The sequence below is a fragment of the Meles meles genome, chromosome 18, assembly GCF_922984935.1.
Source record: "Meles meles chromosome 18, mMelMel3.1 paternal haplotype, whole genome shotgun sequence".
NCBI lineage: Eukaryota > Metazoa > Chordata > Mammalia > Carnivora > Mustelidae > Meles > Meles meles.
The window spans coordinates 42,555,096-42,579,018 of record NC_060083.1 but is presented as its reverse complement, the minus strand read 5'-3'; the positions used below and the strand labels follow the sequence as shown (position 1 = coordinate 42,579,018).

The 23,923-nt window shown below is 43.9% G+C and overlaps 1 protein-coding gene across 2 annotated transcripts in view; it reads right to left on the bottom strand.

The window, feature by feature from the left end:
• Nucleotides 1-13,867, bottom strand: part of WIPF2 (WAS/WASL interacting protein family member 2) — a 49,226-nt gene extending 35,359 nt beyond the window's left edge. The window contains exon 1 of one of the 2 annotated variants that reach the window (XM_045985127.1): nt 13,689-13,867. The gene's annotated coding sequence lies outside the window, so the exon portion shown is untranslated. Of the gene's footprint in view, nt 1-5,382; nt 5,517-13,688 lie in introns of those variants that run through there. The other variant, XM_045985129.1, reaches the window with a different exon arrangement.
• Between the last annotated feature and the right edge of the window lie 10,056 nt (nt 13,868-23,923).

Sequence of the window (23,923 nt, the reverse complement as noted above, 5' to 3'; positions counted from 1 at the left end):
TTTAATATCACCAAAAATGATGCTGCATAAATCCTAGGCAGATAATTAGTACATCTGTTTTCAAAGCCCGAGTCAATTTTCTACTTCACCAAAAAAATTTAACAGATTCTTGGATTTGGACGGTGAAATGATGCAGAGAGTAGCTCAATGTTCATAACTAATATTTCCTCCCCACCCACACAGGCCAGGAACCAAGTAACCACGCAATGGGTCTAGAAGTGGTGGCTTAAAAAAAAAAAAAAACAGAGGTCACATAAGGCCAAAGTTATTACCATCAGCCAGCATTTAACCAGAGAATAGGGGAGTTAATCAGATGAAGGACACACACTCTAATTTAGAAATCCAGACCAAAGCCAGACAGACTAAAACACAGTCTGAATACAAAAGCAATATTAGGTAGAGCCTGAGGAGTTTGCCTCAGAGACTTGGGAGCAATAAAGGTTTAGAAAACCCTGCTAAAACAGTTTCCAAACTTGCCTGAAGATAAGACACATCTTAGGGCATCTGTTTAAAACACACACGGGGCGCCTGGGTGGCTCAGTGGGTTAAGCCGCTGCCTTCGGCTCAGGTCATGATCTCGGGGTCCTGGGATCGAGTCCCACATCGGGCTCTCTGCTCAGCGGGGAGCCTGCTTCCCTCTCTCTCTCTGCCTCCTCTCTATCTACTTATAATCTCCCTCTGTCAAATAAATAAATAAAATCTTAAAAAAAAAAAAAACAAAACCATGCACGCATGCCTGGGCCCTAATCCAGACCTACTAAAATCAGAAATCTTCCAGCAGAGAGATCTGCATATTCACAAGCACCTTAATTAATTCTTGGTGTTAGGGAAGTCTGAAAAACATTGTTTTGGAGTATTAGTACTCAATTACACCGAGGCTACTGTGACTGAATGGAGAGCAGCAAGGAGAAGCTGATGAATATACTGGTTAAACATAAATGTGCGGCAGGCATTAATCAGTGTTCCCTCATGAAACACCATTAAAATGACAGCAAAGGGAAGTTTTTAAAGGCATAAGCCTTAAAAAGGAAAGAAAAAGAAAGGAAAAAAGAGGGAGGAAGGGAGGAGGAAAAGGATGCAAGAGCAGAAAGATGTCAACAAAATTTTGGAAGCTGGAAGGCACATGCACTAGTGACAAGTAACCTCACAGAAAGGAAAAAGTTAAACGCTTGCAGCACAAAGTAAATTCCCACCACAGAAACTCAGAAAAAAAACTCAGAAACTGAAGGCACCTGGTACCTCTGAACAAAGTGCGGTCGGAGGGGCTAAAACAGCAGAACTGACTGAAAGTTTATATAAGAAAGAGATCTCCTCTTCCCCTTGCCCATGCTGCCAGGCAGAGGGCCTTTGAACCAAGTGAGCAGTTACAGCCTAGGGCAGGAGTACCATACTGAAAATAGGGAGATCGAATGAACGTCTATCTACTCACTGATGAGACCTCTTCCCTCCCCAGCTCTGTTCCCCCACTTGGCTCCAAAACACCTTCTGCTGGGCTTGTCTTCTCTAGGCAGGAGACTGGACGAGTCCTCTCCAGGGAGAACGACCAGCTGCCAATACACCCTACAGTGAGGCCTACCACTTGATGAGCCAGGGCTCCACACTCAGAGCTTATGAGTGCCTCATTCTCGAAAGTAGACAGCCAAAAATTACCAGACATTTGAAGAAAATCTCTAACAGGAAAGATAGGAATCAAAGTAAACAAAACAATTTCTACCAACGTGTAAAAATCTTAAAGTTCTGAGAACAAAAAGAGCTCCTGGAAATTTAAAACATCAATAGCAAATATTAAAAGTACAACAGAAGAGCTAGAAGAAAAAGCTCAGAATATCTGAAAACAGAATGAGGGGAAAAAAAAAAAAGACAAAACCATGAGGGGGAAAAAAACAAAATAAAGAGAATCAGTGTAGGAATTTTACCATCTGGATAACAAGGTTTCCCAGAAAGACAAAGGAGAGAACCATCAAAAAAATACATTATCAAAAATATAATACAAGGGGCACCTGGGTGGCTCAGTGGGTTAAGCCGCTGCCTTCGGCTCAGGTCATGATCTCAGGGTCCTGGGATCGAGTCCCGCTTCGGGCTCCCTGCTTAGCGGGGAGCCTGCTTCCCTCTCTCTCTCTCTCTGCCTGCCTCTCTACTTGTGATCTCTCTATGTCAAATAAATAAATAAAATCTTTAAAATATATATATATATATATATATATATATAATACAAGAAAATCAAAATCAGCTTCAGAAAGGCCCACTGAATGCCAAGCATGATGAATTTTAGAATAGTCACAGGAAGGTACACAGTCACATATCACTGTATTTCAGAATACCTGGGGTAAAGACAACACCCTAAAATCTTTCAAAGAAAAAACAAATTCCATACAAAGAATCCAGAATCAGAATAAAATCAGACTTCATAATACTACTATTAAAAGTTAGAAGACCACAAAACGAGGCTTAAAATTTCCAAAGAAATGCCATCACTTGGGGCGCCTGGGTGGCTCAGTGGGTTAAGTCGCTGCCTTCGGCTCAGGTCATGATCTCAGGGTCCTGGGATCGAGTCCCGCATCGGGTTCTCTGCTCAACAGGGAGCCTGCTTCCCTCTCTCTCTCTCTGCCTGCCTCTCTGTCTACTTGTGATCTCTCTCTGTCAAATAAATAAAATAAAAAAAATCTTAAAAAAAAAAAAATTTAAAGAAATGCCATCACCAATATAACACTTTTTTTTTAAGATTTTATTTATTTATTTCACAGATAGAGATTACAAGTAGGCAGAGAGGCAGGCAGAGAGAGAGAGGAGGAAGCAGGCTCCCTGCTGAGCAGAGAGCCTGATGCGGGGCTCAATCCCGAGCCGAAGGCAGAGGCTTTAACCCATTGAGCCACCCAGGCGCCCCCCAATATAACATTTTATATCTAGTCAAACGTCCAACCAATGTGCAGGCAAAAACACGCAAGGCCCCCCAAAATGCACCCCCTCCAATGGAACCTTTTCATAAAGCCTCCCAAAGAAGCTCCATTAAAGTATTTGTACTGAAAAGAGATTTATACTTTTGTCAGAGTTTAGGGATGAATTATTGATTGATATTCAATAAATCAAGCAGAAGGAAGGAAGAAAAAAAGAGTAAGAAAGAAAGGTGATTATTTAAAAGGAAAATATATAAGGAAATACAGTATAATCACAGTACAGACAGATATTGTATTGGATGTTAATTTTTCTTCTTTAGGCTACATTTATCTCTATCCCACTTCTGGCTCATGGGGGACAGAAGGGGAGACCGAAAACCTGGAAAACTGCATTTCCCAGAATGCTGTGTCAATGAGGTTGTGGTTTAAATTCCATAGTACAGAGTCACTCACTCAAGACCTAGAAGATGTAAGAAAGGTATATGCCATTATCACTCTTCTAGCAGCTATAAGCAAGTGCGTGGCCTCTAGCAGATGACAGATATGTGGTTTTGCAGGTTTCCAATATTCTACAAATTGCCTACTTTGGTATTTAAGACAGTCAAGATTACATTTTTTTTTTTAAAGATTTTATTTTATTTATTTGACAGAGAGAGACACACAGTGAGAGAGGGAACACAAACAGGGTACTGGGAGAGGTTGAGAAGCAGGCTTCCTGCTAAGTAAGGAGCCCGATTCGGGGCTTGATCCCAGGATGCTGGGATCATGACCTGAGCAGAAGGCAGACGCTTAACCGACTGAGCCACCCAGGCGCCTGGACAGCCAAGATTATTAATAGCAGCAGTTTCTTAGAATTCCCGCAAGGTGGTGTTTCCACGGCCTTCCAATAATTTTGTCAGTATCTAATATCCTCTTTGAAATATCAAGAATAGTTTGCTTTCGGCACCTGGGTGGCTCAGTGGGTTGAGCCTCTGCCTTTGGCTCAGGTCATGATCTCAGGGTCCTGGGATCAAGTCCCACATCGGGCTCTCTGCTCGGCAGGGAACATGGTTCTTCCTCTCTCTCTGCCTACCTCTCTGCCTACTTGCAATCTCTGTCAAATAAATAAAATCTTAAAAAAAAAAAGACTGGTTTTCTGACTGAACTCTGATATATAATATAAAAACATACAAAATGTTGATGTAATCAAAACTGTGATGGATCTGTATTAGGAAGACAGCAGGAAGGGTCAAGGGTAGGGTTGAGTGTAAGAATGCAAAATCAGGGGCACCTGGCTGGCTCAGTTGGTAAAGCATGTGACTCTTGATCTCAGGGTTGAGTCTGAGCCTCACACTGGGTGTAGAGATTACTTAAAAATAAAAAAATCTTTGCGGCACCTGGGTGGCTCTGTCAGGCACTCTCTCTTGATTTCAGCTTGGGTCATGACCTCATGGGTCATGGGATCAAGCCCTGTGTTGAGCTCCACACTCAATACAGAGTCTGCTTCTCCCACTCTCCCTCTGCCCTTCCCCGTCACGACTTGCACATGTGTGTGCCCTCTCTTGCTATATAAAATATAAATACATAAATCTTTATTAAGCATCCGACTTTTTTTTTAAGATTTTATTTATTTGACAGCACAAGTAGTAAATACATAAATCTTTATAAAAAAAATCTTAAAAAAAAATGCAAAATCATCTTCCACCGTAGAAATTCAACAGATAATACCTAAGACTGGAAAGACCAAGAAATAACAGTATAAGCATACTGTGTAAGTATAGTATAAGCATACTATGTAAAAATATGGAAATAATATGCATCAGAAAAAAAAAGTACTAAAAATTACTGGGGACAATTAATGAAAGATGGAGCAGCTATTTTTTTCTTTTAATCAGTCTCCTAGTACTATTGACTGTTTAAATTATGTATTCTTACTGTGAAAATTAAAAAATCCAAACATTTAATTTAATTACTAAAACCCCAAAAATCCTAACACTATATAAGCAAAACCAAACCTCAGACTGACCACAATTCCAAAACATAAGGTCTGTACTGGATCTGTTACCAGTGTAACTAAGAACAGCAGAAAATCCCAAACCAACCAAAATAATTAAAAGGCCATTATGCTTAATTCTGGAACCTGTGCCTCCAATTCAACTCTAATGAAAGCAGGGTGCCTAATGTGACCTCAATCTCTGCTACAGCCTGGTGTCACCTAACAACATTCACCACCACAGAGTTTACTCTACCACATGTCAGATATGTGAGGAACTTCCAGGCCACTATAAGAAATTGTGACCAAAATTAACTTCAAACGTAGGCACAAAAACATAAAGACAGACCTTAAAATCAATTACCTTAGCTCCTTTTTTAGGTTTTGTTTTCAATTTGACACAACTAACTGAAAAACAAAAACAACCAACATCTGTGGTCAAAAAATATCTTTAGAAGTTCTAAGAAACCATTTGTTTGTTTTAAAGAAACTTAATTAGATTAAAAGGCTGCTTACAAGGGAGGCTGAAACTGAGTTACTGATGACAAAAACGGCTCTTCTCACTGTAGGGCAGCCGGGTCTTATGTGACCAGGCCTCAGCTTCCATGTGCCAGCCTTCATTCCGCACACCCCAACCAGACAAGTGGAAAAGCCTATACAGAGAACAGTCAGAAGTAAGGCAAATCCAGTGATGACAGTCTCCATTAGAAAAGGCCTGAAAGAAAACTTAAACAGATGCTCCATAAAATGCTGATCCAGACTTCACATGGAGAGAAGTGTCACACCTCATTTCAAAGATAATATATTAAGTCCCAACTCACCACAGATAATCTAATAACAAAGCTGTCACTTTCATTGTTGAGGAGTCTCTTCTCCTGCTCTAATGCCCTTAAGCCAGCAGATACACAGATGTTTCTAGCTGAAATGCTAGAAAATTTGCACATTTTCATTCCTTGCTCACTAGTGTTGGGCTGCTGAACCAAGATTCTACTTTAAGTTATGAAAACAGGGCAAGCTGATCCAATTACACAAGAAAGGTACTAAATCAAACAGGGCCATCTGGGCTTTGAGCAAGAGTACTGTGATTTCTGAACAAAAATCAATACACTTGCAGATAAAAATGCTTTCATATATTCAGAGTTATAATGGCCTTTGGGCTACTGATTCATTTGCATGTCCAACAAGAGTTATGCATCACATTAAGACATATGGCCTAGATGACGAGTACAACAAAGTATTATAGCCACCAGTTCATAATGAGAACATCTGTGCTCTCTCTGTAGCCGTATGAGGCTTACAAAAAACAGTCAATATTCTCAAGAGGTAAATAGGTTTTCTGTTCCTAAATAGCAGGTCTGGCAAACTAACCATCTCATCATCCCCCATAATCTGACAAAACTGGGTGCGTTCAGGGTAGTATGGCCAAAGACTCATCATCCCCCAGGATCTCAGAGTGGCTCCCCAATAATCACTAACCTCCAAACCAATTTCCAAGATTCATAAAATTTTAAGATTTAACCCAGCCACGCAAATTTAATATGCTGGACCTAAAAGAAATCAAGACTAAAAGAATAGCCTTGGGACGCCTGGGTGGCTCAGTGGGTTAAAGCCTCTGCCTTCAGCTCAGGTCATGATCCCAGGATCTAGCCCCGCATCAGGCTCTCCACTCAGCGAGGAGTCTGCTTCCCCCCCACCACCTGCCTCTCTGCCTACTTGGGATCTCTGTCAAATAAATAAATAAAATCTTTAAAAATAAATAAAAGAATAGCCTTTATTCAAGAAAGTTCTTTCCTCCCCCTCCATTTATTTTATTTTTAATTAATATATAATGTATTATTGGTTTCAGGGTACAGGTCTGTGACTCATCAGCCTAACACAATTCACAGCGCTCACCATAGCACATACCCTCCCTAATGTCCATCACCCAGCCACCCCAAAAAAGTTCTTAAAAATGTTCCATTGTGGAGCACCTCGGTGGCTCAGTGGGTTAAGCCACTGCCTTCGGCTCGGGTCATGATCTCAGGGTCCTGGGATCGAGCCCCACATCGGGCTCTCTGCTTAGCAGGGAGCCTGCTTCCCCCCTGCCTCTCTGCTACTTGTGATCTTTCTCTTTCTGTCAAATAAATAAATAAAATCTTTAAAAAAAAATGTTCCATTATACAGGCATCAGATTTCTTTATGATACTGATGATTGCAGCATTAACACTAGTAAATTAGTATCTGTGAAAAGACCTGACAAAAAATATCCCTCCTACAAACCATTAGAGACTCTTAATCTCAGGAAACAAACTAAGGGTTGCTGGAGGGGAGGAAGGATGGAATGGCTGGGTGATGGACAATGGGGAGGGTATGCGTGGTGGTAAGTGCTGTGTATTGAGTAAGATTAATGAAGCACAGACATGTGCCCCTAAAACCAGTAACACATTATATGCTAATATTAAAAAAAAATCTCCTGTAAAGACTGGTTCAAATTTCACTGTTATTTACGTGGTTTTTTTTGAAGACCTCTCAGCCCTGAAGCCTTACCTCCTCTCTGCTTCTCATTCCCCAAGCTCCAGACACACTGGAACTTACTTCCTTCAATTCTTCAAAACAGCCATGTTCTTTCCCTCCTCTGGACCTTCACCTATACCATGCTCTCCATCTGCAACACTCTTTGGTCTGCCCCCCTTACTTTAGGTTTCAACCTTAAACGTCAATTCCTTAAGGACATTCCCTCATTGCCCTGTTTCTCAATCAGCCTCGTTAGGCTTCCCATTAGCTGTTTCCACAGGATTTACAGCAGCAGTAATTAATTATTGTTTAATGGACATCTTCCCCACCAGACCATATAGCTGCGCGAGTGCAAGGGCTGAGTCAGTTCTGTTCACTGATGAAGGACAGTGCTTGCCACAAAGTAGAACTCAAAAATTCTTGGCAATAAATGAGTAACAGGGCTAAAAACACATCAGCTTTGGCAATTCTACTTATAATTTACCCTACAGATAGAGTCACTCATGCTAAGGGACAAATATATATGGTTATTCACTGGAGCATAATTTGGTAATAGTATAAGACTGGAAATATTTAAAATGTCTACCAATATAGGGCAGGTGCCAAAATCTCCTTACTGTTTATATGGAATGACTGTCAAAGCAAGTTTTTAAAAAATGCTGGTAGTACTAACAGTGTGCTATACTTGTTCATAAGAAAAAACAAGAAATGTGTACACACACACACACATATACACACCTTACATGAACATATTACCTCTGGAAAGGATCTTAAGAAACTGAACACATCAGCTGCCCCTGAGAAGACAAACTAGACTGATAAATACACAAGCAGAAAAGATAGACTATTCAGTATGCGTTCTTTAACTTTCAAATTCTGAACCATGTGAATGTATTATCCACTTAAAAAAATTTGCCAGGGGCACCTTGGCTGGCTCAGTTGGTAAAGGTGCACTACTCTTAATCTCAGGTTCATGAGTTTGAGCCCACATTGGGTGTAGACATTACTAAAAATAAAATAAGGCTTTTTGTACAATAAATAAATAAAATTTGCTAAAGACAGTCCTATCCTTATCTCTAAGACAGTGATGGCGTTTAAATGACTTTGTGATCCTGCCTGTTAGCTGAGCACCAACTGGGAGGAGGAAGTAGACAGAAGGAAAACTCACTTATCCAGAAATCTCAGAAAACCTGTCCCATACTAGATATCACTTGAGAAGAAAATTTCCACCTTTCTTTTGCAACTAATTGTCCCAATCTGGACATATGGAGAATGTTTTCATAGTCAGAGGGGATTATTGGGAGAAAAAAAGGGTTTATTGAATTCAGCATTTTTATAAGCTTACAAAGTAGGTCGACGAATTTGTACTGAAGAAGTATCACAAACACTGACTAAAACCGAATTATTTTCAGAGAGGGCCTCAAAATCTAAATGGAGCTTAATCTGAATCCACAAAGTTCAAAAAACTAAAAATTTATTTGAAAACCAATTGTAAGAAAGGTGAGGAAATCAATACACATTCCTCAGATATACAGATTTGCCAAACTTCAAGACATTCTTCAGTAAAGAAATATCTGAGACAAGATTAAACACAACTCCAAATAATCCTGTTTGTTACCACAGTCAAACCCCTGGATCAGAGTCAAAACCTTTGGATCTGAACCTGTTAGTTTCCCAAACCCGAATTGGAGAACAGAATACTCTGGGCTAACGATGGCAGAAGGAAGCTGAATCCAGAGCCTCCACAGAGATTTGTTTTGGGGTTATCTCCAATGTTACAAGGGCTACTGCCACGGACTGCAAGAAATGATCTTCATAATCCATCCCAAGACCTACTGGAGACAAAGTTATCTTCAGCTAATTATCCCTTAAAAATGAAAAATTTACTAAGTAGAACACACTGAAAAGGCATTTACTAAGTAGAACCAAGTACTTAGTATAGCCATTCTAAATTGTTATAACTTTGCCATGTTATATGGCAAATTAGGAGCCAATTCCTGGCTCTCAAATTCGATAACTTACTTGCTTCCAAATGCTCTTTCTGCATGTTAAGCCAAAATCTTGAGAGATCTAAGACTGACACAGACACTAGCAAGTGAATCACTTGTTTTCCCTACTAACACTGTTTTTCTCCATAAAGTTCTCTTTTTTTAAAATAGGCTCGATACCTAGCACAGAGACCAACGCAAGGCTAGAACTCACAATCCTGAGATTAAAAGTTGGACACTCAACTGACTGAGCCACCTAGGTACCCATCTCCGTAAAGTTCTATTCAGCATTTCAAAATACCCCTCTACAGGGCACCTGGACCGCACAGCCAGTTAAGTGTTCGACTCTTGATTTTGGCTCAGGTCATGATCTCAAGCCTGTGAAATCGAGTCCCACAATGGGTCCAGCGCGCTGTGTGGAGTCTGCTTGATTTTCTCCCTCTGCCCCTTCCCACTCATGCGCACTCTCTCTCTAAATATAAAAAACACAATAAAATACCCTCTATAATAATACCAAGAAGTGCTTATGAGTTTAGCCTGTGGGTCCCTAGGCTAAAAGGCTTGGGAGTGAGAGTGGAACAAAAACATGTGGGAAATTCTTTCTTTCTCTTTTCCTCAATGGCGTGGATTTTGAAAGCTAGGCAAAGGCAAGGATTCTGCATTTAATCAGCAGATGAATAAGAAACAGGTTTGAATTTACAAAAAGGATAAAGGGGTGCAAGAACATTCAGAAAAGAGTACTGCCTCTATTTTCTTGCACAGCAGCTCTCAGGATCTGCCAATGAACCTCATTTTGACATGGAACACCCCATCTACTCTAATCCGGGGCATATCCCTCAAGAGACAGTCGGTCAACCGGAACTCTGCCAACTTCTGCTCCGGAGCTGTGTGGAGAACAGTAGCAACAAGAGACTACTTTGAGAAGGAGATCAACAATCACACTCGAGAAGAAAAGAAGTTATTTGGCAAAGGGAAGCATGTTGCCAAAATGTTAGTCACAGCTTAAGGTCCCAGTTTGTGTCTCTGCAACTATTCTTTGCTCTGACAGAATCCATTCTCTTGCCCAGAAAACCCGGCTCAGCTTCTGTCACCCTCCCAATTTGAAGCAGTCAAGAATCCTTTCACTTTGGAGGTATCAAACTGTGACAGAGACAACATGTCCACCAGAGGCTAAAAAGGAGGGGGGAAATATGTAATTTGCCGTTTTCCACCTAGGACTGGCTCAAATAGATCAATGGAAAAAATGTGACAGGATAGGAAAAATGGAAAATCCTATGTTAAAGAAGTAGGCTAAACCAAAAGCCTGCCCAGACCTCTAAGCCCCCATAACTTATTTCCAAACCCTCTGAAAAACAAACCAAAAAGAGATCTTGTGGTTGAATAAGAGCAAAATATTAAGCAGGTTTTTACCCCCAAATAAGTATAGAGTATATACTTTATAGCCTGAAGCCCTTCCTGCTCTTGCTGGGGTTAGGAAGACTAGGGTTTGTTGAAACAGTCTGAACCAGCGGCCCATGATTTTCAGAATCACTTCAGAGCAACAGAAAAACAGAAGCAAGTACACTACATTACTCTCCCAAAGAAGAGGTCAAGAAAGAACATCTGACAAATTTCTCTTCAAGAGGAACAGGATTTCTCTCTTCTCTCTTAAAAGTCATTAACAGAACCTGGAAAAGCCACTGTTCTCACCACCTTCCACCTTCCCCTGCATTTCCCCTTTGTGCTGACATCACATAACTAATCAGTACCAACTGAAGTAAACACTACTCTCATATCAAGTATGAGGTAGAACTGGAAACTGCCCCCTCCTAAGCAAATCCACGTCAGACCTCAGAAATGCCAAGACTTCCAGGAACACTTCTTCTAAGCTAAATTAAATAAGTCCACCTACGGGCAAAGTGTTTAGAATATTATGCCCAAAGAAAAAGTTGGAATAGCCAAGATTTCAAAATATTAACAATAAAGAAGTTGGGAGCCTGGGTGGCTCAGTGGGTTAAGCCTCTGCCTCGGCTTGGGTCATGATCTTCAGGGCCTTTGCTCAGCGAGGACTCTGCTTCCCCGTCTCTCTCCTGCCTCTCAGCCTACTTGTGATCTCAGTCAAATAAATAAATAAAATCTTTAAAAAAAAAAAAAAAGAAAGAAAGAAGTTAGGGCGCCTGGGTGGCTCAGTGGGTTAAGCCTCTGCCTTCAGCTCAGGTCATGATCTCAGGGTCCTGGGATCGAGCCCCACATCGGGCTCTCTGCTTGGCAGGGAGCCTGCTTCCCCTTCTCTCTCTGCCTGCCTCTCTGCCTACTTGTGACCTCTCTCTGTCAAATAAATAAATAAAATCTTTAAAAAAAAAAAAAAGAAAAAAGAAAGAAGCTAAAACTCACTGCTCCCCACCACCTGGCAATGAGGCCGATGTGCCTGGGCCAAAGAAAAAGAATTAGAATATTTAGAATATAATTTTCAGTGTCTTGAATATGATTTTTCTAGAATACAATTTTTCACTGAATATGTCTAGAATATGATTTTCCAGTGACTTCTCAGGGTTCATGAGAAAAGTCAGTGTTTGGCAAAAGTAAAATAAAACACTGCATTCTCTCACATCAATCAACCTCATTCAGCGCCAGCTCTAACTTGCCTATCTCCATCTGAATGAGAGTCAATACAATGTAACACAATAATATGAAATCTGGGGCTACTAAAAGTTTACTTTGAGAAAAGTTACAAAACTGAACATGTATCAAATCAAAAATCATCTAGAGTCGCCTCCGTGGCTCAGTTGTTAAGCGTCTGCCTTCCGCTCAGGTCCGGGGTCCTGGGATGGAGCCCTACACTGGGCTCCTTGCTCGGCAGGGGGCCTGCTTCTCCCTCTCTCACTCCCCCTGCTTGTGTTCCCTCTCTCGCTGTGTCTCTCTAACAAATAAATAAATAAAATCTTTTTTTAAAAAAATCAAAAATCATCTATTCCCTGGCAGAACATATGCAGCAAGGCTGAGAAGAAGAAATTGAGACACACACGTCTTCTAAATATCAATACTTCAATCATGTTCTCAAAGACCACTTCTTTGCAACCACTTTAAAGATCCCATTTAGTTAACAAAATCTTTTAGAGGCAGAGGAACCAATCCTGTCTTTCAAAGGAGAAAAAAAAAAAAAAGAGAGAGGGGACAGTTTAATGACCTGCCTCAAAGCTACTCAGTAAGGGGCGCCTGGGTGGCTCAGTGGGTAAAGCCTCTGCATTCAGCTCAGGTCATGATCTCAGGGTCCAGGAATGGAGCTCAGCATCGGGCTCTCTGCTCAGCGGGGAGCCTGCTTCCCTCTCTCTCTGCCTGCCTCTCTGCCTACTTGTGATCTCTGTCTGCCAAATAAATAAATAAATCTTAAAAAAAAAAAAAAGTTACTTAGTAAATCCATAGGTATACTAGAACAGTCCTTATTCCCTGAGGTTCTCTTTTGGTTTGTAAGAGGAGAAAAAGGTTAGTAAAAACTTTCAGTAAGTCATCCAAAAAACAGTAAGGCAAAAATAACACCATGAAGAAGCTGGTGGCTCCTAGGGGTGGGGGTGGGGGAGGGAGTCCAAAGCAGTAACAGATTGTTCAAATCCCTTTAAAAATATGAATTCCAGCACACACCAGCTTCTTCCAGCTCCTCACCCATGTGTTCTAAGAATTTTCCTCTTGATCGGTAACTCAACACCACACACTGCTCACCTCGGAGACTTTAAGATATCCATCTCCCCTCACTTCACACCACTCCAATCTGAACCCTCAACTCTAGGCTGCTCCCATGAGCAACTCAGCACTTCTCAATCCAACCTTTAGCTCAACTCTGATTCCTTCTCAACCAACGCTCTCTGGATTCCCTCAACGGTAAGCAGTTTCCCGAATCATCCTCTGAGCCATTGGTTTTCACTCAGCTCAATCCCCAAAATGTCACAGGGGCCTCCTCACCCAGAGCATCCTGTTAATTACCTGTCCACAACAGGTCCTCCCTCCCCATCTCCCTTTTTGCACACGGCTACTTGTCCCTCACTCCGAGTTGCCGTCTTACTCACCTTACCCAACCCTTCAGGATCCCTTATTTCCTGTCTTTCAATAACCTTTCTTCCCATTTTCAGTCAGGGCTCGCCCCACACCAATTCCCGACCACTCCTCCCCACTTAGGTTCCCCACGCCCCACTCCAGGCTCTTCAGACCCAGCCCCCCCGTTCCATTCACCCTTCAGACCCCGCCCCCAGGACCCCTCTCTCCCTCAGGCCCCTCCCCCAATATCCCCCTCTCTCCAAGCCCCGCCCCAATCCCCCCTCCCGCGGCTCTCCCTCCCACTCAGGTCCACAAATCACCTCAGCGACGTACCCAGCCTCCTCTGCCTCTTTCCGACCTGGCCGCAGCAGCCCCGGGAGCGAATCCTCCCCCACCTCCGCTCCGGCTTCGTCCCGTCCAGCTCGCTCCCCGGCAATCTCCCTCTCTCGCCGCCGCCGCCCCTTTTGCCAACCCGGAAATGGATCTGCTCCCACCGTCCCCAGCGTCCGCGAACAAAATGGAGGCGGGGGAGCGAGGAGGAGGGAGCGGGGAGCGAGGAGAACGACACGCATGCGCTCCTGGAAAGCCCGCCCCCTGCCGGCGCTCGTAAAGCCGGAAGCCGTAAGGTAGCCGCCATCTTGGGAAGGTCGCTAAGGATTCCGCCTGCCTTCTAATAGCGGGGTTTGTAACTTTGGCTGCAATTGGAGTCATCGGCGAAGACTCAAACAGATATTGAAGCCTAGAGATTCTGATATAATTGGTCTGGGGTATGGCCTACGCATCGAGTCTTTTAAAATTGAGCAGGTGTAGCTAACGTGTTGTGAGAATGAGCTAGAGTCTTGAATATACCTTTCCCGTCTTTATTTTACCGCGCGCACGGGCGCGCAGACACCCACCCCATAAAAGTCCTTCCCTAATTTAGAGTCAACGAAGGACCCGCCTGAGTCAACCCTGCAAGGCCCAGTAGTCAAGCTCCTGTTGTCATAGCAACAGAGAGGCAGGCCCTAGCTAACAAGTCATCCTTAACGTCATCTTAGACACCTGACCCTAATACCCGTCTCTTCCGCGGGCGGGGGTCCCTAGCTTCCAGGGCTGGGGGACGGTGCTGCTGACTCTTCCAGCCGCTTGGGTTCGGGAGGGGAATACTGTGCCCTCCCTGGTGGGCCTGCTGTTAACTCCTTCCCAGCTGAATAAGGATCTCTTCCTAGTCCACTAACGAAAGCTCTTTTTCACTATAGCTAACCCCATTGCCTTATATCCTCAAAATGCTCTTTGCGTCTCTCATCCTTCCTTGAGTTGACTACAAAGTAAGGGACAGGATCGGGATTTAGTTCTCACTACTCACTTGCTGTGTGCCCATGGGCTTCAGCTGCCCTATCTGTAAAATGGGGCATAGTGCCTGTTTCGGCTGTTTCATAGAGTTGTTGGAGGGCTCAAATCAAGTAACAAATGCGAAGACGTGATAAATGATAAGCTGTTTTATTTTCGTTTTCCTTCTGTTCTGCCATGAGTAGTGCTGGGCAGCACCCACTAGTCAGTGTCACAGCGTTCACTGAGAACCTGCTGTGGGCTAGGCACCATCAGATGGTTACAGAGGTGACTAAGAGCCTGTCTTCTCAGGGCACTCTCTGTGTGGTGGGCAGACTGGCATGTAAACAGCTAGCTGAGATAAAGTCAGCATGTAATTAGTGCCATGGGGACATATGTGCTGTGAGAGGTCAAACAGGGAGTGATTAACTCCTGCGAAGAATGGGAGAAGGTTTCGTAAGTAGTTTTGAACTGGGCCTTGAAGGATGAGTAGAATTTTATTACCAGTCAGAGAAGGCAGGGAACACATTCCAGGCATAGGGATCAGTGGGTGTGAAGGTAAAGATTTTCAGGTATGCGGTCCTGCATGTCTAAAGATGGGCTGATTGGTCAGGGAGATGGTAGACTCAAACTCCCAGTTCTTCAACTTCATGTTCATTGTATCTCCTCCTTGCTCACCATACCGCATGGACCTGCTTTCTTTTTTTTTCTTTTTTAAGATTTTATTTATTTATTTGACAGAGAGAGAGATCACAGTAGGCAGGCGGGGGGGGGGGAGCAGGCTCTCCACTGAGCAGAGAGCCCGAAGCGGGGCTCAAATCCCAGGACCCTGAGATCATGACCCAAGCCGAAGGCAGAGGCCCAGCCCACTGAGCCACCCAGGTGCCCCGTGGACCTGCTTTTTATCACTGCAGTGTACCAAGTGGCTCCTCAAGGCCTTTGTACTGGCTCTCCTCTGCCCCCTTCTTACTTTTCAAGACTTCGTTCAGATGTCCTGTCCTCAGAGGCATTCCCTGCCCACGATAGCTTGTGTCAGCTCCCCCGCGCTTCTCTATAACTTCACTCTATGATAAAGGCAACCCCTGAGGTAGAATACAGGGACATCTCACCTAAGGAACTAGGTGCGGGCTTCGTGAAGAAAAGTGACATTTAAATGAGGCCTGATGGGAGAATAAGAATTGGGCAGGGGCAGAAGACAGAGAAAACCAATCCAGAGCAGAGGGAAGGTATGTGCAAAACAAAAAGAATCATGGCACATTCCAAAAACTGAAAGCATTTTGATGTGCTAGAGCTCGAGCGAGAACTTATGAGGTAGGGAAAATTATGAGAAATTAGGTCAACAAAGTCATCATAACATCTGACATTTAATTAACATCATATTACTGTGTAACATTGGTTATAACATCTCATGTCATAACTCATTTAATTCTCATAATAACTTTCTGAGGTAAGTAGTACTCCCCCAATTTTACAAATGAAGAAACGAGACACAGCATGGTTAACCATCCTTCCCAAAGTCACATACCTTGTAAAATAGAAGAACTGTCTCCAGAGTCTGCTGTTAATGCCCATACCAAATGATCCTGCATTGTCGTTTGTGATGTGATTTCCCAAAATGGCGAAAGACTCTTGGCCAAGTTCTGAACAACACAAAACAACACAGTGGTTGTATTCATTTAAAAAGAGAGGTTATATTAAGTTTGTGCAAAAAATATTCCATGCTTGTACTTTGCCTTTTCGATAATAGGACAGGCTACATACCTGGGAGACCTCCCAATAAACAACAAAAGAATAATATTGAAAAACATCTTAAATGCTTTGATGAAAGACTAAGGAATGATGGCAAAACAAAGTAAACAAAGCAAAACACTGAGGCAGGTTTTTGCTGAGGACATTTGCCTAACTAGGTGAACCTGAGCTTTTGTCAGGAAAAAGGAAACACCTCAGAACCTCCTCATCTGGGACGTTTTAACAAAAGATTCTCCTTCCTGGAATGCCTGGGTGGCTCAGTTGGTTAAGCGGCTGCCTTCGGCTCAGGTCATAATCCCAGCATCCTGGGATCGAGTCCCACATCAGGCTCCTTGCTCAGCGGGGAGCCTGCTTCTCCCTCTGCCTCTGTTGCCTCTGTTGCCTCTCTGCCTGCCTGTGTTCTCTCGCTCTCTCTCTCTGACAAATAAATAAATAAAATCTTTAAAAAAAAAAAAAAGATTCTCCTTCCTAAAGATGGGACCCCCCAAAGGAATATAGGGCTCTATTTCTGGTAAGGGTGAACCAGAAATAAGCCTGTCCCCTCCTTCCTTGGGTATAGGGTTAATGGAGATATAGATTATAGGCTTAGAAAGGTGGTTTTTTTTTTTTTTTATACCTGGATTTTTCACATGGAATGTCCAATTAGACATTGAATGCCACGTGGAGTCCAGGATCTTGGTTGCGTGGAACCTTCCCTTGCACTGCGGCACTCTCACATCCCTGATTCCTGCTTACCAAAAGCCTTATACATAGCACATCCTTATCATGGTGATAAACAAAAAAGTTTCCACAAATTTCCAGAATGCCCCCATAAGAAACCACTGCCCCAAGGCACACTTTCAAGTTCACAGGAGCCAATGAAGCACTTTATTATCTGTTGTGAAAAGTTCGATTTTATCTTCCAGGTGAGAGGGAAACCATTGAAAGTTTTAAGGAGAGAAGTGCCATGACCCCTTTTGCCTTCTAGAAAAATCCCTCTGCAGGATGGAGGATAGATTAGATGGGGCCAGATTGGAGGCAGAAACACCTGTTGGGAGGCTGCTATGGACATCTAAGTGAGAGATGATGGTTGCCTGTGCTGAGTGGCAGCTGGGCAGCAGCTGGACACAAAGGCTTTGGAGGCAAGGCTGCCTGTCTCCAGAGCCAAAGGGCTCAAGTTTCAGTTCTCCCCACTCCTGAATAGGGTGACACTTTGAGCAAGTTACTCAACCTCTATCGTCCTCAGGCTTCTCATCTATGAAATGGAGATAAGACTGGGTGGAATGTGTCCAAAGTGTGTACATACTTGGAAAGCACCCATTAATCTTAACCATGATCATTATTAGGTATGAGCAGTAGAGATGGAGAGAAATAATTCTAGAGCTATTTAGGAAGTGGAATGTGAGGGCCAAGGACAGGGAGGAGCCAAAGATGACTCCCAAGCTTCTGGCTAAACTCCTATGTGCACGTGGTACTGACACTTAGCTGCTTAGCTTGGAGTGACCAGGGCTGTGAATGAGCCTGAGGAGCCTGGTGAGGAGGGAGGGAAGAGAGGTCCAATAGGCCGCCCCATGTTTGGGGCTGGAAGTTAGAAGAGCAATTCTAGCAATCTGGGACACCTAAACTGTGGTAGCTACTCTCCAAAGATGGCCCTTACACTCAGAACTCCTTGTATTCATTGAATCTGGGCTGACCTGTGACAGCAGGAGTCCTGCTGTACCAGGTCCAGGACTAAGCTTTAAAAGACCCAGCAGCTTCCATTCTTGCTTTTGGGACCCCTAATCTCTCATGTGCAAAATCAGCTCCTCTGCTACAGAGATCATCTGGAGAGAAAAGATTTGACATGGAGACAGAGAGGTCCAGCCATCCCAGCATTCCAGTCGTTGCCACCAGAGTGTGAGACAAGTGAACCAGCTGTCATGGGTGTTCCAGCTCCAGGTACCTTCTGACTTCAGCCACATGAGACACCCCGAGTAAGACGGCAGAAGTGTCCAACCAAGCCCCCATCAACCTGGAGGATTGTGAGAAGTTATAAAACCGTGGTTGTTTTAAACCACTAAGTTTAGAATAGTTTGTTAGGCAGCGATAGATCCCTAAACAGAATGAAATGGATGAACTTTAAACCCAGGTGTAGAGTGAGATGTGAAGAGGGCTTAAGACAGAGCGAAGGCACCCCACATGCCAGGACCAAGCTGAGGGAGAAGGCTCGCAAGGGAGATGGAGATAAACAGGATGGAGGGAAATCCTGAGGGCATACTGTCCTAGAAGCAGCGATAAATGCTCAGGCAGGAAGAGTGGTCAAAAATGTCAAATGCCAGCAAAAGAACAATTAGATAAGTGTGGTAACATGGGTATCAGTGACCTTGACAAGAACAGTTTCATTGAGTCCTGAGGGCGGGCCACGGATGCAGTGGGTTGAAGAATGAAAAAGCAACAAAACCAAACTGGAGTTACGATTTTTGTTTCTGTTTTCTTTTTTCGTTTGTTTGGTTTGTTGGTTGTTTTTTTGTTTTGTTTTGTTTTGTTTTTTAGAATTACACCTTTTGTGGCTCCTGGGTGACTCAGTCGGTTAAGCGTCTACCTTTGGCTCAGATCATGATCCCAGGGTCCTGGGATCAAGTCCCGAGTCAGACTCCCTACACAGTGGGGAGTCTGCTTCTCATCCTCCTCCCTGCTCTGCTCTCTCTCGCTATCTCTGTCTCTCTCTAATAAATAAATAAAATATTAAAATAAAAAGAACTGGGGTGCCTGGGTGGCTCAGTGAGTTAAAGCCTCTGCCTTTGGCTCAGGTCATGATACCAGGGTCCTGGGATCGAGCCCCGCATCGGGCTCTCTGCTCAGCGGGGAGCCTGCTTCCCTTCCCCTCTCTCTGCCTGCCTCTCTGCCAACCTGTGATCTCTGTCTGTCAAATAAATAAAATCTTAAAAAATAAAAAATAAATAAAAATAAAAATAAGAATTACATGTATTGACCTGGGTGAATCTCACAAGCATAATGTTGAGGGGGGAAAGTTGCTGAACACTATACCTGAGAGGACAGTATTTATATAAAGTTTCAAAAGATGTGAATATTAAAAACTCTTCAAACTAAGGAATAAAAAGACAACCCAATTAAGCAATGGGTACAGGATCTTGAAGTGGATTGAACAGTGCCCCCCTCCAATTCACACTCACCTGGAGCCTCAGAAGTTGACCTTACTTGGAAATAAGGTCTTTGTAGATAAAATTAGTTAAGTTGAAGTCAAGTGGACCAAGAGGAAGTGAAGGGGATTAGAGTGGGCCCTAAATCCAATGACTGGTGTCCTTACAAGAAGAGGAGACAACTCAGACACACACACACACACACACGGGGGAGGACACCATGCAAAGACAGAGACAGAGATTGCAGGGATGTGTGTACAAGGCAAGCAAATAAAGTTTACATAACTGGAAACCATTTTACTCACTTTAAAGTAGACAGGTGGGGGCGCCTGGGTGTCTTAGTGAGTTAAAGCCTCTGCCTTTGGCTCAGGTCATGATCTCAGGGTCCTGGGATCGAGTCCCACATCGGGCACTCCGCTTAGCAAGGAGCCTGCTTCCCTTCCTCTCTCTCTGCCTGCCTCTCTGCCTACTTGTGATTTCTGTCTGTCAATAAATAAATCTTTTTTTTAAGATTTTATTTATTTATTTGACAGAGAGAGATCACAAGTAGACAGAGAGGCAGGCAGAGAGAGAGGGGAAAGCCGGCTCCCTGCTAAGCAGAGAGCCCGATGGGGGGCTCGATCCCAGGACCCTGAGATCATGACTTGAGCCAAAGGCAGAGGCTTAACCCACTGAGCCACCCAGGCGCCCTCAGGTGTATCCATGTTGTAGCAAGTATCAGCCCTTCACTCCTTTTTCTGGCCAAATAATATTTCATTTTATGGATACACCACATTCTAGTTTATCCACTCATCAGTTGATGGACACTGACTTGTTTCTACTTTTCGACTATTACCAAAAATGCTACTGTGAACAGTCTTTTTTTTTTTAAGATTTTATTTATTTGACAGAGAAATTTTTTTAAGATTTTATTTATTTGACAGAGAAAGAGATCACAAATAGGCAGAGAGGCAGGCAGAGAGAGAGGAAGGAAAGCAGGCTCCCCGCTGAGCAGAGTGCCCAACGCGGGGCTCCATCCCAGGACACTGAGATCATGACCTGAGGCGAAGGCAGAGGCTTAACCCACTGAGCCATCCAGGCGCCCCTAAGATGTAATTTTCCAAAAAAGTAATCTCTAGCCCCAATATGAGGCTTGAAGTCAAGACCTCAAGATCATGGCAAAAGTCACACTCTACTGACTGAGGCAGCCAGGTGCCCCTCTTCTTTTAACTTTTTAAAAAGATATTTTTTTAAAAAGATATTTTTGAGACAACCAGGGAAAATCAAATAGAGATATCAGGTGAAATTGTAAAATTCCTACTGACTTTCTTAGGTGTGATAATGCTGTAGTGGATATGTAGGAACTTGTTCTTATCCATAGGAGGTTCTCGCTGAGGCTTTTAGGAGTGAAATGATAATAATGTTTGCAACTTACTTTCAAATAGCTTAGCATAAGAAAAAGAGTGTGTGTGTGTGTGTGTGTGTGTGTGTGTGTGTGTAAAGAGAGAAAATGAAGAAAAAGAGGGAAAGAGACAACAAAAGCAGTTTAGCAGAATGGTAATTATAGAATCTGGAAAGTTTTAAGGATATTCACTGTACTCATCTTCAAACTTTTCTGTGTTTGAGTTGATTCATGATGAAAAGTTGGGGAAACAAGACTAAAAAAGAATGAAAGGGAGATGAGGACGTGGAGACAATATTTTCCAGAAGTTTGGCCTTGAACTGGAAGTCAGAGAGGGGACATTAGCTGGGGCAGGCATGTAGGGTCAAGGAAAGTGTTTTTAAAAATGGGGAATTGAGGGCACCTGGGTGGCTGAGTTGTTAAGCAGCTGCCTTCAGCCCGGGTCATGATCCCAGGGTCCTGAGATCAAGCCCCACATTGGGCTCCCTGCTTGAAGGGAAGCCTGATTCTCCCTCTCCTGTTCCCCCCTGCTTGTGTTCCCTCTGTGTCTCTCTCTGTCAAATAAAGAAAATCTTTTTTTTTAAAATGGGGAATTGAGAGGGCTTAAATGCTAAATGGGAAAGAGCCAGCAGAAAGAGGAGAATGAGGGGCACCTGGGTTGCTCAGTCAGTTGAGCATCTGCCTTTGGCTCAAGTCATGATCCCAGGGTCCTGGAATGGAGCCCCACCTTGGGCTCCCTGCTCGGCAGGTAACCTGTTTCTCCCTCTCCCTCTGTCTATGGCTCTGCCTACTTGTGCACTCTCCATGTCAAATAAATAAATAAAATTTAAAAAGAGAATGAAAGATACAAATGGGAAGTCAGGGATGGTTGAACTTCTGACTCCTGCCTGCAGATAAACCATAAGAGAGATTCAATATTCCCCCAAGAAATACTCTACCCTGCTCCTTATCCCCAAGTGTGAAGAGAAAGTAGTCTTGGTGGTGACACCTAGTGGATTCAAGGGGTACTGCTTAAATTCTTCACTCTCTCTGCACACCTGATCAGGAGGGCATCTGATTGCATGGGTCCTCTGACCAGTCCAAATCATTTTCACCCTTTTCATTGCTAGACCAGCCTGGGCTGTGTGAGGCTACTGAGTGAGTTCGTCCTCTACCCACACAGCCCACAGCCCTTGACCACGTCTTGCGTCTTGGCCACTCTCCACGCAGGGAGGCAGAACTCAGGCAGAGTGGTGGAAGGAAACAGAAATAGTCTCCCCACCCCACCCCCCAGCTATAGTCAGGTGGCCACTGCAGTCTGGTAAGTACAAGGTAGACATTTCTTAGTTATTCAAACTGTGGGGATTGTGCAGAGCTTAAACTGTGGGCTCTGGAGTCAGAATAACTGGGTTCAAATTCTTGCTAGAAATGAGACTTGGACTCTCTGTGGCTCTGATGAGAAATTCCTCGTGACCTCAGTTCTCATCTGGAAAGTGAGACTGCTAGAGCCAACCTCTTCGTTAGGAAGACGAAATAACGCACACAAAACCAAGCATAGTGGATGGTAAAGGACACCTTTCCAAATGTCAATTCTCATCATCACCCCTGAAAGGGAGCGGATGACTGATGGGTCTGAAAAGGGCCAAGGTGGGGATAAGGGGAATAACCCATGCCGCTTTCCCTGCCCTCCCCGGGGTAGAGGAGCAGGGACAGAAGGGACTGGCCCCTATGAGCCTGGCCCAGGGCATGGAGTCCTCCAGAGTGGGACCAGCGCCCTGTGAGGAGGGCAGAACCTGTCCAACCCCCACACATCTGGCTCCCCTGGTGACCAGTTCACAGGGCAGGGACAGCTCCCAGTGCCTCCCAGTACCTCATCCCTGACTTCCCACTCCCACACTTTGGCCGTCAAAACTTAAGTCCTGGGTCATCTCTTTCAAGAAGCTTTCTTTTCCTGTCCCCCACCCCTATCCCCAGACCAGTTGTGAATCTCTTTGGCTCCATTCCTAGATCACTTGTCATCTTGTGCCTTGTCTGCTCTTACGGCTCCTATTTCAACCAACCTAATTTATTCATTCAGCAAACATGTATTGAGTGCCTTCTCTGCGCCAGGTACTGTTCTAGGCTCTGGATAGTGAACAAGCATGGAGCTAAGCGCTAACATTCTTGTAGGAGCAGAGGCATGAAGAAAATACACGGAGGCTCTCGTCAGAGCCACAGAGAGGCCAAGTCTCATATCTAGCAAGAATTTGAGCCTGGGGCTCCTGGGTGGCTCAATGGGTCACGCCTCTGCCTTCGGCTCAGGTCATGATCTCAGGGTCCTAGGATTGAGCCCCGCATCGGGCTCCCTAGCGGGGAGCCTGCTTCCCCACCTCTCTCTGCCTGCCTCTCTGCCTACTTGTGATCCTTTTCTCTCTCTCAAATAAATAAATAAAATCTTTTTTTAAAAAAAAGAATTTGATCCCAGTTATGTCAGGGGTTGATGAGAGCCTTGAAGACAATACAGGGGTCAGGGGACAGAGAGGAAGGGGTGGGCGAGGTGGGGTCAGCGAGGTCAGGGAAAGCTCAGGAAAGAGAAAGGTGTTCCCCTGAGACAGGAATGGGAGTCAATGTGGCAGCTAGAGGGCGAATGAGAGGAGAGGGGTAGGAGGGGGGCCAGAGAGGGAAGATTTTTATTTTTAACATGTTACCGGAAACAGGAGTGTTATGATCAGAATTATTTTAGTTGAGATATAACATACATACAGTGAAATGTATAAATCTCACAACTCAGTGAACACACACACACACACACAAATCCATTCCCAGGTCAAGATATAGAACATTTTTATCAGGGTGCCTTGCTGGCTCAGTCATTAGGCATCTGCTTTTGGCTCAGATCATGATTCCAGGGTCCTGGGATCGAGCCCTACATTGTGCTCCCTGCTCGGCAAGAAGCCTGCTTCTCTCTCTCCTGCTCCCCCTGCTTGTGTTCCCTCTCTCACTGTGTCTTTCTCTGTCAAATAAACAAATAATCTTTTTTTTTAAAAAAAGAA